This window comes from Erythrolamprus reginae, chromosome 6, assembly GCF_031021105.1.
Source record: "Erythrolamprus reginae isolate rEryReg1 chromosome 6, rEryReg1.hap1, whole genome shotgun sequence".
NCBI classification, from domain to species: Eukaryota; Metazoa; Chordata; class Lepidosauria; order Squamata; family Dipsadidae; genus Erythrolamprus; species Erythrolamprus reginae.
In genome coordinates, this window is record NC_091955.1 from 11,837,788 (window position 1) to 11,853,155 (window position 15,368).

At 41.3% G+C, this 15,368-nt stretch overlaps 1 protein-coding gene across 2 annotated transcripts in view; it reads right to left on the minus strand.

Annotated features, from left to right (window-relative positions):
• Positions 1-10,562, minus strand: part of PPARA (peroxisome proliferator activated receptor alpha) — a 68,345-nt gene extending 57,783 nt beyond the window's left edge. The window contains exon 1 of one of the 2 annotated variants that reach the window (XM_070755245.1): positions 10,476-10,562. The gene's annotated coding sequence lies outside the window, so the exon portion shown is untranslated. Of the gene's footprint in view, positions 1-5,671; positions 6,232-10,475 lie in introns of those variants that run through there. The other variant, XM_070755243.1, reaches the window with a different exon arrangement.
• Positions 10,563-15,368: the final 4,806 nt, after the last annotated feature.

Sequence of the window (15,368 nt, forward strand, 5' to 3'; positions counted from 1 at the left end):
GGTGGGGAATTTGTAGTGGGTGGGACATTTTATTCTATTTTTTTTTTCTATTTTTAAATTTACTTATTCTGATTTTATGCATGGTGGGACTGGTCTCTGGGTGTCACACGACTTTCGTTGCCAATGACAATTCGTTGTTTTGACAATGACAAATACATTTATTATTATTATTACTGACTGTCCCAAAAATGTAATGAATTTGGATTGGTCACATGAGTGCCTCAACCTACAATCGCCGTCACATACAAGTTATGGTCTAGAAACTTAGGACTGTGAGTTCTAATCCTGCCCTCACTGAAAGAACATAAGAACCTAAGAGGAGCCATGCTGAATCAGGCCAAAGCCCATCGAGTCCAGCATTCTGTGTCACACAGTGGCCCACCAATTGTCCATGGGGATCTTGAGCAGAAAGAGAAGGCAAGACCCTCCCTTTCCCCTGACCCCCAACAAATGGTACCCAAGGGAATCCCGCCTGCCTCACCCAACATAGAGGCGGCACATGGACATCCATTTCAATAACCACCAATACACTTGGTATCTATGAATCTGTCTAATCCTGCCTTGAAGCTATCAAGGCTGACAGCTGTCACGACCTCTTCTGGAAGGGAATTCCATCAAACAATGAACCTCCAAAACCGGTTGAATGCCTGGTCATTTCGCTCTCAACCCAACCTACTGCACAGGGTTGTTGTGGGGAAAAATAGGAGGAGAAAGGAGTATTATATATGTTTGATGCCTCGAGTTACTTATAAATAAAGATGGGATTGAAAAGTTTAAAAGGCCAAAAGTAATTTTTTTTAAAAAAATCGTATAATCCAGATGTCTACTGGTCTAGCCAAACAATGAATGCTGCAGTGTGAACTCTTAAAGAAGCATTTCATTTCCGTATATGACAATTCTTCGTAAGGGTGCACCAGTTGCAGCCCTATCTGGACCGGGAGTCACTGCTCACAGTCACTCATGCCCTCATCACGTCGAGGTCCGACTACTGTAATGCTCTCTACATGGGGCTACCTTTGAAAAGTGTTCAGAAACTTCAGATCGTGCAGAATGCAGCTGTGAGAGCAATCATGGGCTTTCCCAAATATACCCATGTTACACCAACTCTCCGCAGTCTGCATTGGTTGCCGATCAGTTTCTGGTCACAATTCAAAGTGTTGGTTATGACCTATAAAGCACTTCATGGCATCGGACCAGAATATCTCCGGGACCGCCTTCTGCAGCACGAATCCCACCAACTGGTTAGGTCCCACAGAGTTGGCCTTCTTCGGGTCCTATTGACTAAACAATGTCGTTTGGCGGGACCCAGGGGAAGAGCCTTCTGTGTGGCGGCCCCGACCCTCTGGAACCAGCTCCCCCTGGAGATTAGAACTGCCCCCACCCTCCTTGCCTTTCGCAAACTCCTTAAAACCCATCTCTGCCGTCAGGCATGGGGGAATGGAGACATCTCCCCCCCGGGCCTATACAGTTTATGCATGGTATGTCTGTATGTATGATTGTTTTTTATATAATTGGTTTTAACTGTTTTTTTATATTGGATTATACTGTTTTGTTACTGTTGTTAGCCGCCCCGAGTCTGCGTGTATGTTGGCTTTTAATAATGGGGTTTTTTAGTGTTTTTTTAAATTATTAGATTTGTTATAAATTGTTTTGTTGTTGCTGTGAGCCTCCCCCAGTCTACGAAGAGGGGCGGCATACAAATCTAATAAATGAAATAAATAAATAAATAAATAAAGTGCTCAATGCAGAAGAGCAAGTAATTAAACAATTGTTTGATTAAATTCCCAAGCACTCACCCCAAAAGAAAGATGAGATGCTTCAACATAAAAGGGGCAAAGCTACTAAAATACAAAGTTCTAAATTAGTAAATAAAAGCTGCATTGCACTAAAACAAGGTGATTTTAGGTTAAAAAAAACACCACAATCTGAAAGGCTAGCTAGCTTACGGGTTTTTTCCCCGGCCATTTCTTGCTCCGGTTTTCTTCATAACTCATTTAAACAGTAAGTGTTAAAAGAATCGATCAATAAAATAAGGTTTATAGCAAGGTTTGTAATCAGGAATTACATCAAGAGACTCCATCGTTCTGGCACTTAATGAAACGCTTTGTGCCAGAGGGTAGCAAGGACTGAGCGACTACAGGGGAAAATAACAACAAAAACAAAGAAGCAATCTATTTATGATCCCAAGCAGGTAATAAGACAGATGTTATTCAACCAGGTGTATTATGAAACCTAAGGTACAATATAATTACTGCTTTGCATCCACACCCATCCATTTTTTTCCCCCAAAGAGGAATTCTGGAAAACCATTTAAGGTTTGCAAGGGAAACAGATGATCAATGTTTAAAATGAAAGCAAACAGAAGATCCTTGTTTTTAAAAAAGCCACCTCAATTCTAACACACACACACACACACCAACCATTGAAACATAGAAACATAGAAGACTGACGGCAGAAAAAGACCTCATGGTCCATCTAGTCTGCCCTTATACTATTTCCTGTATTTTATCTTACAATGGATATATGTTTATCCCAGGCATGTTTAAATTCAGTTACTGTGGATTGACCAACCACGTCTGCTGGAAGTTTGTTCCAAGGATCTACTACTCTTTCAGTAAAATAATATTTTCTCACGTTGCTTTTGATCTTTCCCCCAACTAACTTCAGATTGTGTCCCTTTGTTCTTGTGTTCACTTTCCTATTAAAAACACTTCTCTCCTGGACCTTATTTAACCCTTTAACATATTTAAATGTTTCAATCATGTCCCCCCTTTTCCTTCTGTCCTCCAGACTATACAGATTGAGTTCATGAAGTCTTTCCTGATACGTTTTATGCTTAAGACCTTCCACCATTCTTGTAGCCCGTCTTTGGACCCGTTCAATTTTGTCAATATCTTTTTGTAGGTGAGGTCTCCAGAATTGGACACAGTATTCCAAACGTGGTCTCACCAGCGCTCTATATAGCGGGATCACAATCTCCCTCTTCCTGCTTGTTATACCTCTAGCTATGCAGCCAAGCATCCTACTTGCTTTCCCTACCGCCTGACTGCACTGTTCACCCATTTTGAGACTGTCAGAAATCACTACCCCTAAATCCTTCTCTTCTGAAGTTTTTGATAACACAGAATTGTTGCTATGTATTAAAATATAACTTTATACAGATTTCATTGGGGGTGCCCATGTGAATGGACGTGTACATGTGCCTGGAATTTCACTACCGGACTCTGGTTTCATAGAAACATAGAAACATAGAAGATTGACGGCAGAAAAAGACCTCCTGGTCCATCTAGCCTGCCCTTATACTATTTCCTGTATTTTATCTTAGGATGGATATACAGTAGGTTTATCCCAGGCATGTTTAAATTCAGTTCCTGTGGATTGACCAACCACGTCTGCTGGAAGTTTGTTCCAAGCATCTACTACTCTTTCAGCCAAATAACATTTTCTCACGTTGCTTCTGATCTTCTCCCCAACTCACCCCAGATTGTGCCTCCTTGTTCTTGGGTTCACTTTCCTATGAAAAACACTTCCCTCCTGAACCTTATTTAACCCTTTAACACAGGGTTAAATTTCTTCCCCAAACCCCCAAAAACTTTAACCTTAGATCACCTAGAATCAACCTCTTCCTGTTTCTAAGAGGTCTGTAAGAGGAATGCATAAGCACACCAATGTGCCTACTATCCCTGTCCTACTGTCCTCTTATTATTATTTTATTTTTCACTTATGTTATGTTTATACAAACTACTACTATCCTATATATGTTTATTTTTATTTATTTTATTTATTTATTGTGTCCAATACAAATTGAATGTTAAAGAGAATAAAAACATGTAGTAGTAAATATCAGGGAAAGGATAGAAGAAAAGATATGAGAATAGAATACATCAATGAAGAGTAGCAGAAAGGATATATGAATGGGAGAAAAGATACGGTATATAAAATATAGGAGAGACAATTGGACAGGGAAAGATATATAAAATATAGTTGAGACAATTGGACAGGGAAAGATATATAAAATATAGGAGAGACAGGGAAAGATATATAAAATATAGGAGAGACAATTGGACAGGGAAAGATATATAAAATATAGGAGAGACAGGGAAAGATATATAAAATATAGGAGAGACATTTGGACAGGGGACGGAAGGCACACTAGTGCAGTTATGCTTGCAAACATAGAAAACAGAATACCCTACGAGACTAGACTTTCAATCCTGGGCCTAGAAAGTTTAACACTAAAACGCCTTAAACAAGATCTAAGTATTGCCCACAAGATCATATGCTGCAACGTCCTGCCTGTCGGCGACTACTTCAGCTTCAACCACAACAACACAAGAGCACACAACAGATTTAAACTTAATATTAATATTAACCGCTCCAAACTTGACTGTGAAAAATATGACTTCAGTAACCGAGTTGTCGAAGCGTGGAACTCATTACCGGACTCCATAGTGTCATCCCCAAACCCCCAACACTTTACCCTTAGATTATCTCTGGTTGACCTATCCAGATTCCTAAGAGGTCAGTAAGGGGCGAGTACAAGTGCACTACAGTGCCTTCCGTCCCCTGTCCTATTGCTCTCCTATTTCTCCTATACCTTTCTTCTATTCCTATATCTCTTCTTCTATTCTTTCATTGATATGTTCTATATCTTCTTTTCTATTCTTTCTTAGATATATTTTACTATGAGTATCTCCTCTATAACCTTCCTCATGTATTTTACTATGTGTATATAGATATATACCCACTAAAACCCTTATTGTGTGTTGGACAAAATAAACTAACTAACTAACTAACTAACTAACTAACTAACTAACTAACTAACTAACTAACTAACTAACTCAAAAAGACTACCTTGTACGCCATTCATATTTTACTATGAGTATCTCCTCTATAACCTTCATCATGTATTTTACTATGTGTATATAGATATATACCTACTAAAACCCTCATTGTGTGTTGGACAAAATAAACTAACTAACTAACTAACTAACTAACTAACTAACTAACTAACTAACTAACTAACTAACTCAAAAAGACCACCTTGTACGCCATTCATATTTTACTATGAGTATCTCCTCTATAACCTTCATCATGTATTTTACTATGTGTATATAGATATATACCTACTAAAACCCTCATTGTGTGTTGGACAAAACAAACAAACAAACAAACAAACAAACTAACTAACTAACTAACTAACTCAAAAAGACCACCTTATACACCATTCATATTTTACTATGAGTATCTCCTCTATAACCTTCATCATGTATTTTACTATGTGTATATAGATATATACCCACTAAAACCCTCATTGTGTGTTGGACAAAACAAACTAACTAACTAACTAACTAACTAACTAACTAACTAACTAACTAACTAACTAACTAACTAACTCAAAAAGACCACCTTATACGCCATTCATCCTTTTCGTTACTGCATTGGTCACAGTCCAGAAATGCATAAATTCTTGATGTGCAAAACAAACTAAGGATAAAACTAAATTTCATTAACCAATATCTGTGTCTTGGCTCAGCGGATAGTTGCTCACCAACCAATTTGTGACACCAGAGAGCTCCAACCCAACCATTAACGCCCGCGGGGGGAAAAAACAATGGTCAAGGCATTCAAGAAACACCGTTCTGTTTCGCCGTTTTTCAAAAGTACTTACCGGTCTCTGTAATGTGTCCTTTGGGATTTTTAGACCATCGCGGAAAAGCCTGAGCAGGTGAGCAGGATTAGAAGAGTAAAAGCGACTTGCCGAAAGACGTTTTCTCCACCACCACCTTACGAAAAGGAACAGTCACACCCCCAGGCTGATAGCAGAAAAGCTGGGCGAGTTTGGGGTTGGTTTTCAGTGGCGGCTGCCAGAGCCGTAACTACCTCTAAGAGGACACCTTTACTCCACCGGCCACAGGGGGGGAATTCCACCTCCTTCAATCCGCACGTGACTCACATATGTTGGAAGGAAGTTCTTGCGTTGTTGCCAGGATGGCAGAAATCTCGCCGAGGTTCCTTATGAAGAACTTGCTTTTCCTCCACACAGTCATACAGAGAGAAAGTACGGTCCCTCGACCTCCTTTACCAACTAATTTAAAGGCAACTTCTCGAGTTGGACTTTGGCTGGGAAATACAAAGGCACCGCCTCGTGCAAAGTCCAAGCCTTGGGCAAATAGGCGCTTAACCCATAAACATAATCTGCGAGCAAACTTTGGATTCGCAAAGGTCTAGAAGAACAGATTTCCCTGCCTCCCACTTCTTTTCTGACCACACAACGGTTCCCAGTTCATCCCAAGAGGTCACAGAAACATAGAAACGTAGAAGTCTGACGGCAGAAAAAGACCTCATGGTCCATCTAGTCTGTCCATATACTATTTTCTGTATTTTATCTTAGGATGGATATATGTTTATCCCAGGCATGTTTAAATTCAGTTACTGTGGATTTATCTACCACGTCTGCTGGAAGTTTGTTCCAAGGATCTACTACTCTTTCAGTAAAATAATATTTTCTCATGTTGCTTTTAATCTTTCCCCCCAACTAACTTCAGATTGTGTCCCCTTGTTCTTGTGTTCACTTTCCTATTAAAAACACTTCCCTCCTGGACCTTATTTAACCCTTTAATATATTTAAATGTTTCGATCATGTCCCCCCTTTTCCTTCTGTCCTCCAGACTATACAGATTGAGTTCATTAAGTCTTTCCTGATACGTTTTATGCTTAAGACCTTCCACCATTCTTGTAGCCCGTCTTTGGACCCGTTCAATTTTGTCAATATCTTTTTGTAGGTGAGGTCTCCAGAACTGAACACAGTACAGTATTCCAAATGTGGTCTCACCAGCATTCTATATAGCGGGATCATAATCTCCCTCTTCCTGCTTGTTATACTTCTAGCTATGCAGCCAAGCATCCTACTTGCTTTCCCTATCGCCTGACTGCACTGTTCACCCATTTTGAGACTGTCAGAAATCACTAATCCTAAAGGTCTTGCCATTTCCCCCTACGGTTCTGAGCATGTTTCATAGAAAATAGAATTTTATTGGCCAAGTGTGATTGGACACACAAGGAATTTGCCTTTGGTGCAGATGCTCTCAGCGTACATAGAAGAAAAAGATGCATTTGTCAAGAATCAAGTGGTACAACACTTAATGATTGTCACAGGGGTCAAATAAGCAATGAAGAAACAATCGACATTAATAAAAATCTTAGGATACAAGCAACAAGTTTTGTGGCGGTAACCCTACATTAGGAGGTGATAAACACACGTCCTTGGACAGCATGTGTTTAAATCTTCCTTTATGCCGCTTCCTGAGGCTGTGAGGGGAATAAAAAAATCCCAACTTGAAATACTGGGATTAGACAATTTGCAACTACGGGGCCCAGGGGAAGAGCCTTCTCTGTGGCGGCCCCGGCCCTCTGGAACCAACTCCCCCCGGAGATTAGAATTGCCCCCAACCTCCTCGCCTTTCGTAAGCTCCTTAAAACCCACCTCTGCCGTCAGGCATGGGGGAACTGAGATATTCTTTCCCCCTAGGCTTTTACAATTTATGCATGCTATGTTTGCATGTATGTTTGGTTTTACAATAAGGGTTTTTTAGTTGTTTTAGTATTGGATTGTTACATGTTGTTTTTTAATCACTGTTGTTAGCCGCCCCAAGTCTACGGAGAGGGGCGGCATACAAATCCAATAAATAAATAAACAAACTACGTCGCCTCCGATCTGATCTTAAATGTAGTTCATAAAATCAGTTGCCAAAATGCCCTTCCTGTTAGTGACTACTTCACCTTCAACCGCAGCAATGCACGAGCACGTAATAGATTCAAACCCAATGTAAACCGCTCGAAAACCCGACTGCAGGAAATAGGACTTTAGCAATGGTGATTAATTCCTGGAATGCACTACCTGACTCTGTGGTTTCTTCCCCAAACCCCAAAAACTTCAACCGTAGACTGTCTGCAGTCGACCTCTCCCCGTTTCTAAGAAGGGGCGAGCATAAGTGCACTAGTGTGCCTTCCGTCCCCTGTCCAATTGTCTCTCCTATATTTTATATATCTTTTCTCCCATCCATATATCCTTCCTCTACTCTTCATTGATGTATTCTATTCTCATATCTCTTCTTCTATCCCGTCCCTGATATTTACTACTACACGTTTTTATTCTCCTTAACTTTCAATTTGTATTGGACAAAATAAATAAATAAATAAATAAAATAAAAATAAAAGTCTGTAAGGGGCATGCATAAGCACACCATTGTGCCTACGGTCCCTATCCTACTGTCCTCTTGTAGCATTACTTTTTACTTATGTTCATATAAACTACTACAATCATATACATGTTGGACAAACAAGCAAGTAAATTAATAAACACACCAACAAGTAAATAAACACACAAACTATCAAACACAACCTCATTTCTCTGCATCCAGCCCACGAAGGAAGAATGTAATGTATGTCTGTTGTTTGAATGGGAATAATTGACTTTTAATATTACTGGGGTTTTTGTTTGTTTATTTATTTATTTGTTTTGTTTGTTTGTTTGTTTTGTCCAATACACAATAATACACAATGAAGGTAATAGAGGACACCTTCGAGGAAATAGAATTAGAGAAAGAATAGAAGGGAGAGTATAGGATAAAATAATGAATGAGAGAATAGAAGAAAGATATAGGGGTAGAAGAGAAGATATATGGGATGTAGGAGAGAACAGATCAACTAGTTTAAATTAATTGGATTTAGGATATTTGTATTGTTTTCTTTTATGTGTTGTAAGCTGCCCTGACTCCTCGGAGCGGCATATACATCCAATCAATCAATCAATCAATCAATCAATAAGAAAAGTGGAGGGCAGGAAAGGGGGAAAAATATCACTGATGGCAATATGGATTTTATCTTCATTTCAGCTTGAAAAGAGGCACAAAGATTTGAGTTTCTCCCTCACCTGCTATATATCGATAGTCTGGTCTCCCCCCCCCCCCCAACTTGTACTTTTTATTCAAAGACAAAATCACACATACACACACACACAATCAGTTCTCTTCCTTACAATTCCCCTTCCACCACCACCACAAATCCCAGAGAAAGTCACAGAATCTAGGAGGTCCCCAAATCAAGAGTCAGAGGAGGTCCCCACGAGGGCATCCAACCCCTCCCCGGCTGGGTCATTGACTCCCCACCACTGGACCCCCATCTGCCTGTCTTCGGAAACTCCTTTCCAATGTCCTTTTCCCATGTTCCGGTTTTCAGGGGCAGGAACAGGTCTGGCTTGACCTGCAGGGGGATATGCTCTCCCTCCCAAGGTTAAACATTCCCGATTGTCTCCTTCCTTTGGGAATTCCCCAGAAGTGATGGCTCTTCCTTTTCTCCTTCTTCCTTTTCCCTCCTTTCCTTTTTCCTCTTTCATTTTTTCTCCTTCTCTTCTTATTTTCCTTTCATTTCCCCTTTCCCCTCCTCCCTTTTTCTTTTTTCATTTTCTTTTTCCCCTCTTCTTTCCTTCTTCCTTCTCTCTTTTCCCATGTCTATTTTTCCTCTTTCCCTTCTTTTTTCTCCTCTTCTTACTTTCATTTTCTCTTTTCCCCTCCTTTCCTCTTCTTTTTCTTTCCCTCTTCTCTCCTCCTTCCTTCTTTCTCCCCTCATCTCATTTTTACTTTCCCCTTTTTTCTCCTTCTCTTCTTACTTCCCCTTCCTTTCCCCTTCCTTTCCCCTCCTTTTTTAAATTTTCTCTTCTTCTTTTCCTTCTCTCCTTCTTTCTTTTCCCTCATCTCCTTTTTTCTTGTTTCCTTCTTTTTTCTTTCTCTTACTATCAATTCATTTTCCCTCCCTTCCCCTTCCTTTTCATTTTCTCTTCTTTCCCTCTTCTCTTCTTCGTTCTTTCTTTCCCTCATCTCCTCCTCCTTTCTCCTTCTCTTCTTACTTTCTTTTCCTTCCCCTCCCTCTTTTTTATTTTTTCTTCTTTTCCTCTTCTCTCCTTTCCCTCATCTTTTTTCCTCTTTCCCTTCTTTTTTTCCTCCTTCTCTTCTTACTTTCTTTTCCTTTTTCCCTCCCTCCCTTCCTCTTATTTTTTTTCATTTTCTCTTCTTCTTTTCCTCTTCTCTCCTTCCTTTTTTCTTTCCCTCTCTATTTCTCCTCCTTTCTTTTCCTTCCCCCTTCCTCTTTTTTATTTTTTCTTCTTTCCCTCTTCTCTCTTTTCCCTCATCTCCTTTTTTCCTCTTTCCTTTCCTTTCTTTCCTTCTTACTTTCTTATCCTTTTTCCCTCCCTCCCTTCCTCTTCTTTTTTTTCTTTTTCCCTTCTTCTTTTCCTCTTTCCTTTTCGGGGTTCCCGAGGCTATCTACTCGCGCCCGCCTCTGCCAGGCAGCAGGGCAACAGGTGCAGCCTGGGACCCGCAAGGGGAGAAACCGGAGCCCCGCTGAAGTTTCGGGGGGAAACGCCACCCCCGTCGACTTTCCTCCCTCCCTCTCCCGACACGCGCGTTCACACGTACCCTTGTCCCAGCGGAGGTTCCGTCTAGCCGACACGACAGCGGCGCGCGCCGCCCCCCCCCCCTTCGCGCGCGCGCCCGCCGCCCGGGCCGCGCGACAGGCAGCTCCGGAAGTGAGGTCGCGGCGCAGGCGGCAGCAGCAGCTGCAGTGAGCCCCGCGCGCGCGCGCGCGCGCGCGCGTCCCCTCTCCTCCCCTCTGCTCCCTCCTCCCCAGGCACGCAACGCGCAGGGCGGCGACACGCAGCAGGCACGCAACGCGCCGCTCCCGGCCCCTCCCACTAAATCTCGGATTGAGAGAGAACGAGAAAGAGAGAGAGAGAAGGTGAAGAGGGTTGTTCTATCTGGGGGAAGACCCGGGACGGAATCGGGAGAGGATGCGGCGTCTCTGTGTAACAGTGCGCATGTGCGAGCGTTTCCTTTGCCTAGGTGGCGGGAGTTGTTCGGCTCGTGATAAGGTTTGCACGCAGGTGTTGCACCGATGCGGGGTGGAAAGTGATTGGACACACAAGGTGCACAGGCTCTCAGTGTACATAAAAGAAAATACTGTACTGTATAAGTTGATCAAGAATCATAAATGAGGACCCGGATTTTGGGGGCAATAGGCTGGCTCTGTTAAAAAGTGCTGTTGCTAACATGTTGTAAGCCGCCCTGAGTGGAAGGAAGGAAGGAAGGAAAAGAAAGGGAAGGAAAGGGAAGGAAGGAAAGAAAAAAGAAAGAAACGAAAGGAAAGGAAAGAAAGAAAGAGGGAAGGAAAGAAAGAAAGGGAAGGAAAGGAAAGAAGGAAGGAAAGAAAAAGAAAGGGAAGGGAAGAAGGAAGGTAAGAAAGAAGGAAGGAAAGAAAAGGGAAGGAAGGAAAAAGAAAGTGAAGGAAAGAAAGAAAAAGAAAGGGAAGGAAAGAAGGAAGGAAAGAAAAGGGAAGGAAGGAAAGAAAGAAAGGGAAGGAAAGAAGGAAAGAAAGAAAAAGAAAGGGAAGGAAAGAAGGAAGGTAAGAAAGAAAGGGAAAGAAGGAAGGAAAGAAAGAAAGAAAGAAAGAGGGAAGGAAAGAAAGAAGGAAGGAAAGGAAGGGAAGGGAAGGAAGAAAGAGGGAAGGAAAGAAAGAAAGGGAAGGAAAGAAAGAAAGAGAAGGAAAGAAAGAAAGGGAAGGAAAGGAAGAAAGGAAGGAAAGAAAGAAAGAGGGAAGGAAGGAAAGAAAGAAAGGGAAAGAAAGAAAGAAAGAAAGAACAACACTTAATGATAGTCCAGGTACAAATAAGCAATCAAATCAGATTAGGAACCAGTCCATAAGGTTTTAGATTTCTTGACTTCTTTATTATTGCTTTGTAACTCTATATGTAATTTTATATTGTTGTAAGCCGCCCTGAGTCCTATTATTATTATTATTATTATTATTATTATTATTATTAATTACATTATTATTATTATTATTTTCACAGCCCTCTTTTTGACTCGTGCAATATACAGGTCCTCAATGGAAGGCAGGTTGGCAGCAATTGTTTTTTCTGCAGTTCTGATTCTCCTCTGAAGTCTGTGTCGGTCTTGTTGGGTTGCAGAACCAAACCAGACAGTTTTAGATGGGCTGATGACAGACTCAATGATTCCTCTGCAGAACCGTATCAGCAGCTCCTTGGGGCAGTTTGAACTTCCTGAGAACTCATTGTCTCCTAGTTTCTAACCGGTTGCTTTACTTGTGGTGGCCTTTCCTAACAAGAGAGTCTCCTTCTCAAGACGCCCACATACCCAGGATATTCCTGGCTATGATTTCACCAGAAATGAACCGTAAAGACAGTTCCTCTTTTGAATTCCTTCCCTTAAATGACTCCCCAGCATGGAGTCAAGGTCATTGGGCAGACTTGGTGTCACCACGAAGCAGGGCTGGCTGACGTGATCACTTGCAAATGCAAACATCTTCCAGCCATCCACACCCAGGCCACCCCCGAAACCTGCCCTGCCCTGCGTCCTTTGAACTCTGCCCATAGAGAGATGCTGTGGGTTAAGCGCCCCCATTGAATTTCATTGTACACCAGCGTGGTTAGAAGGAAGCTGTAAATACAACTTCGTAATGCAGCTAGTGTGAGTGTAATTTAATGAGAATGGAGTGGAGTGGAATGGAATTGAATATGAAATAATTAGAATGGAATGGAATAGAAAATAGAGACTAGAATAGAATAGAATGAGAATAGAATAGAGAATAGAATAGGACAGTCCAAGGGTAAAATGTTGGGGGTTAGGGGATGATACTACAGAGTCCGGTAATGAGTTCCACCCTTCGACAACTCTATTACTAAAGTCGTATTTTTTACAGTCAAGTTTGGAGCGGTTAATATTGAGCTTGAATCTGTTATGTGCTCTTGTGTTGTTGTGGTTGAAGCTGAAGTAGTCGTTGACAGGCAGGACGTTGCAGCATATGATCTTGTGGGCAATACTTAGATCATGTTTAAGGCGTCTTAGTTCTAAGCTTTCTAGGCCCAGGATTGTAAGTCTAGTTTCGTATGGTATTCTGTTACGGGAGGAGGAGTGAAGGGCTCTTCTGGTGAAGTATCTCTGGACATTTTCGAGGGTGTTAATGTCTGAGATGCGGTATGGGTTCCAAACAGGTGAGCTGTATTCGAGGATGGGTCTGGCAAAGGTTTTGAATGCTCTGGCCATACCCAATTCCTGCAACCATTCTTTCTATGTTTTAGTTACATAGAGTCCCTTAACCATCTTAATTGCTCTTCTTTTTTCCAAAATCTGGACATCTTTTTTGTAAAGTGGCAACCTATTCTAGATATAAGCAAACAGCAAACCATTTTCTTAACAGAGATTATTATATAAGCGACCCAGAGGTGATTAAGGGTTGCTTTAGTTTATTGAAACCTAAAGATTATTACCTCCTTGGCAAGGTAGGAAGGTAGAATTGCTTTCAGCTCCACCTTTCCTAAATTAATTACAGCCAAATCCTTCAGCATAATATTTAACTATTGCTAAGTACTGTATTACGTTGTGTTTCTGGATTGAGGGACTGGGGGTGGCAAAGTTGTGTTTGCTGTGGGTTTTATGTTGAGAGAGTAGTTTGTTCGTGAGAAAGAAGGTTGTTTCATGGGCAGTTGTGTTATCTTGACAATTTAAGGGAGTTCTAGAAATAGACCAAAGAATGATCTGCTTGGATTAGAAAACTTCCAGGATCCTTTACAATTCTTTTTTCTTTCTTTTCTTTCTTTCTTTCCTTCTTTTTCTTTCTTTCTCTCTCTCTCTTTCCTTCCCTCCTTCCTTCTTTCTTTCTTCTTTCTTTCTTTCATTTCTTTCCTTCCTTCTTTCCTTCTTCCTTCCTTCCTTCCAATAATAATAATATTATTATTATTATTATTATTATTATTATTTACAAAACGGCCAATCAGGCGTTTACAGTGGGTGTGTCCCTCTGACCTTCCTGCCAATCAGCTTCAAGCTCTGTTGGGAGAATGGGCGCTAGACTTATGGTTGGGGGTCACCACAACATGAGGAACTGTATTAAGGGGACGCGGCATTGGAAAGGTTGAGAACCACTGCTCTATAAGTAGTTCTCAACTACTCTAAAATGACCATTCTTGTCTGCAATAAATAAATCCTTCCATTCCCCACCATCCAATCAGAGCTGAAGTATCTTCTTGGATGAGGAGCGAAATGCCTTCAAAGAAAAACTAAAAAATCCAGTTGCTACTTTGGGGGTGGGTGAGTGGAAGCACCTTTGGGTCAACCATGACCAGGATTATTATTATTATCATCATCATCACCATCATTATTATTATTATTAAAAAACGGCCTACCGGAAGTCTGGAAACAGTCCGTTTCCAGTCTCTGCAGGCTTCAGGGAGGCCTACTAGGCCCAAAACAGCACGTGTTGGAGTTGTGCATGAGGGAACGCAGTGGTTGTGCTTGCATGCACGGTGAGATGTGCCATTTGTGGGGGTGGGGAGCGTCAGCATTGAATTATGGGTGTGGGTTACGATAGCGCACCCACACGAGTTTTCGGCACCTGAGGGAAAAAATGTTCGCCATCACTGCTCTAGGAGATTTTGTCGTCTCAAAAGCCTAACTCACCGAAAACAGTGCAAGCTGACTTGTATGAAAGCGTTAATGTGGTCTTCTTTTCCACCCTTCCATTGAATAATTTAATAATAATAATTAATAATAATTTATTAGAATAGAATAGATTTTTATTGGCCAAGTGGGATTGGACACACAAGGAATTTGTCTTGGTGCAGATGCTCTCAGTGTACATAAAAGAAAATATACATTTGTCAAGAATCATGTGGTACAACACTTAATGATTGTCATAGGGGTCAAATAAGCAATGAAGAAACAATCAATGTTAATAAAAATCTTAGGATATAAGCAACAAGTTACAGTCATACAGTCAACATGGGAGGAAGTGGGTGATAGGAATGATGAGAAAAACTAGTAGAATAGAAGTGCAGATTTAGTAGAAAGTCTGACAGTGTTGAGGGAATTATTTGTTTAGTAGAGTGATGGCGTTCGGAAAAAAACTGGTTTGTGTCTAGTTGTCTTGGTGTGCAGTGCTCTGTAGCGACGTTTTGAGGGTAGGAGTTGAAACAGTTTGTGTCCAGGATCTGAGGGGTCAGTAAATATTTTAACCACCCTCTTTTTGACTCGTGCAGCATACAGGTCCTCAATGGAAGGCAGGTTGGCAGCAATTGCTTTTTCTGCAGTTCTGATTCTCCTCTGAAGTCTGTGTCGGTTCTGTTGGGTTGCAGCACCAAACCAGACAGTTATAGAGGTGCAGATGACAGACTCAAATTAGATTTGTATGCCGCCCCTCTCCGAGGACTCGGAGCGGCTCACAGCAATAAAACATCATATACAAATCCAATGTTAAAACAGTCTTTAATATTTTGTCTCTCTGATTTCTTCCCGGTT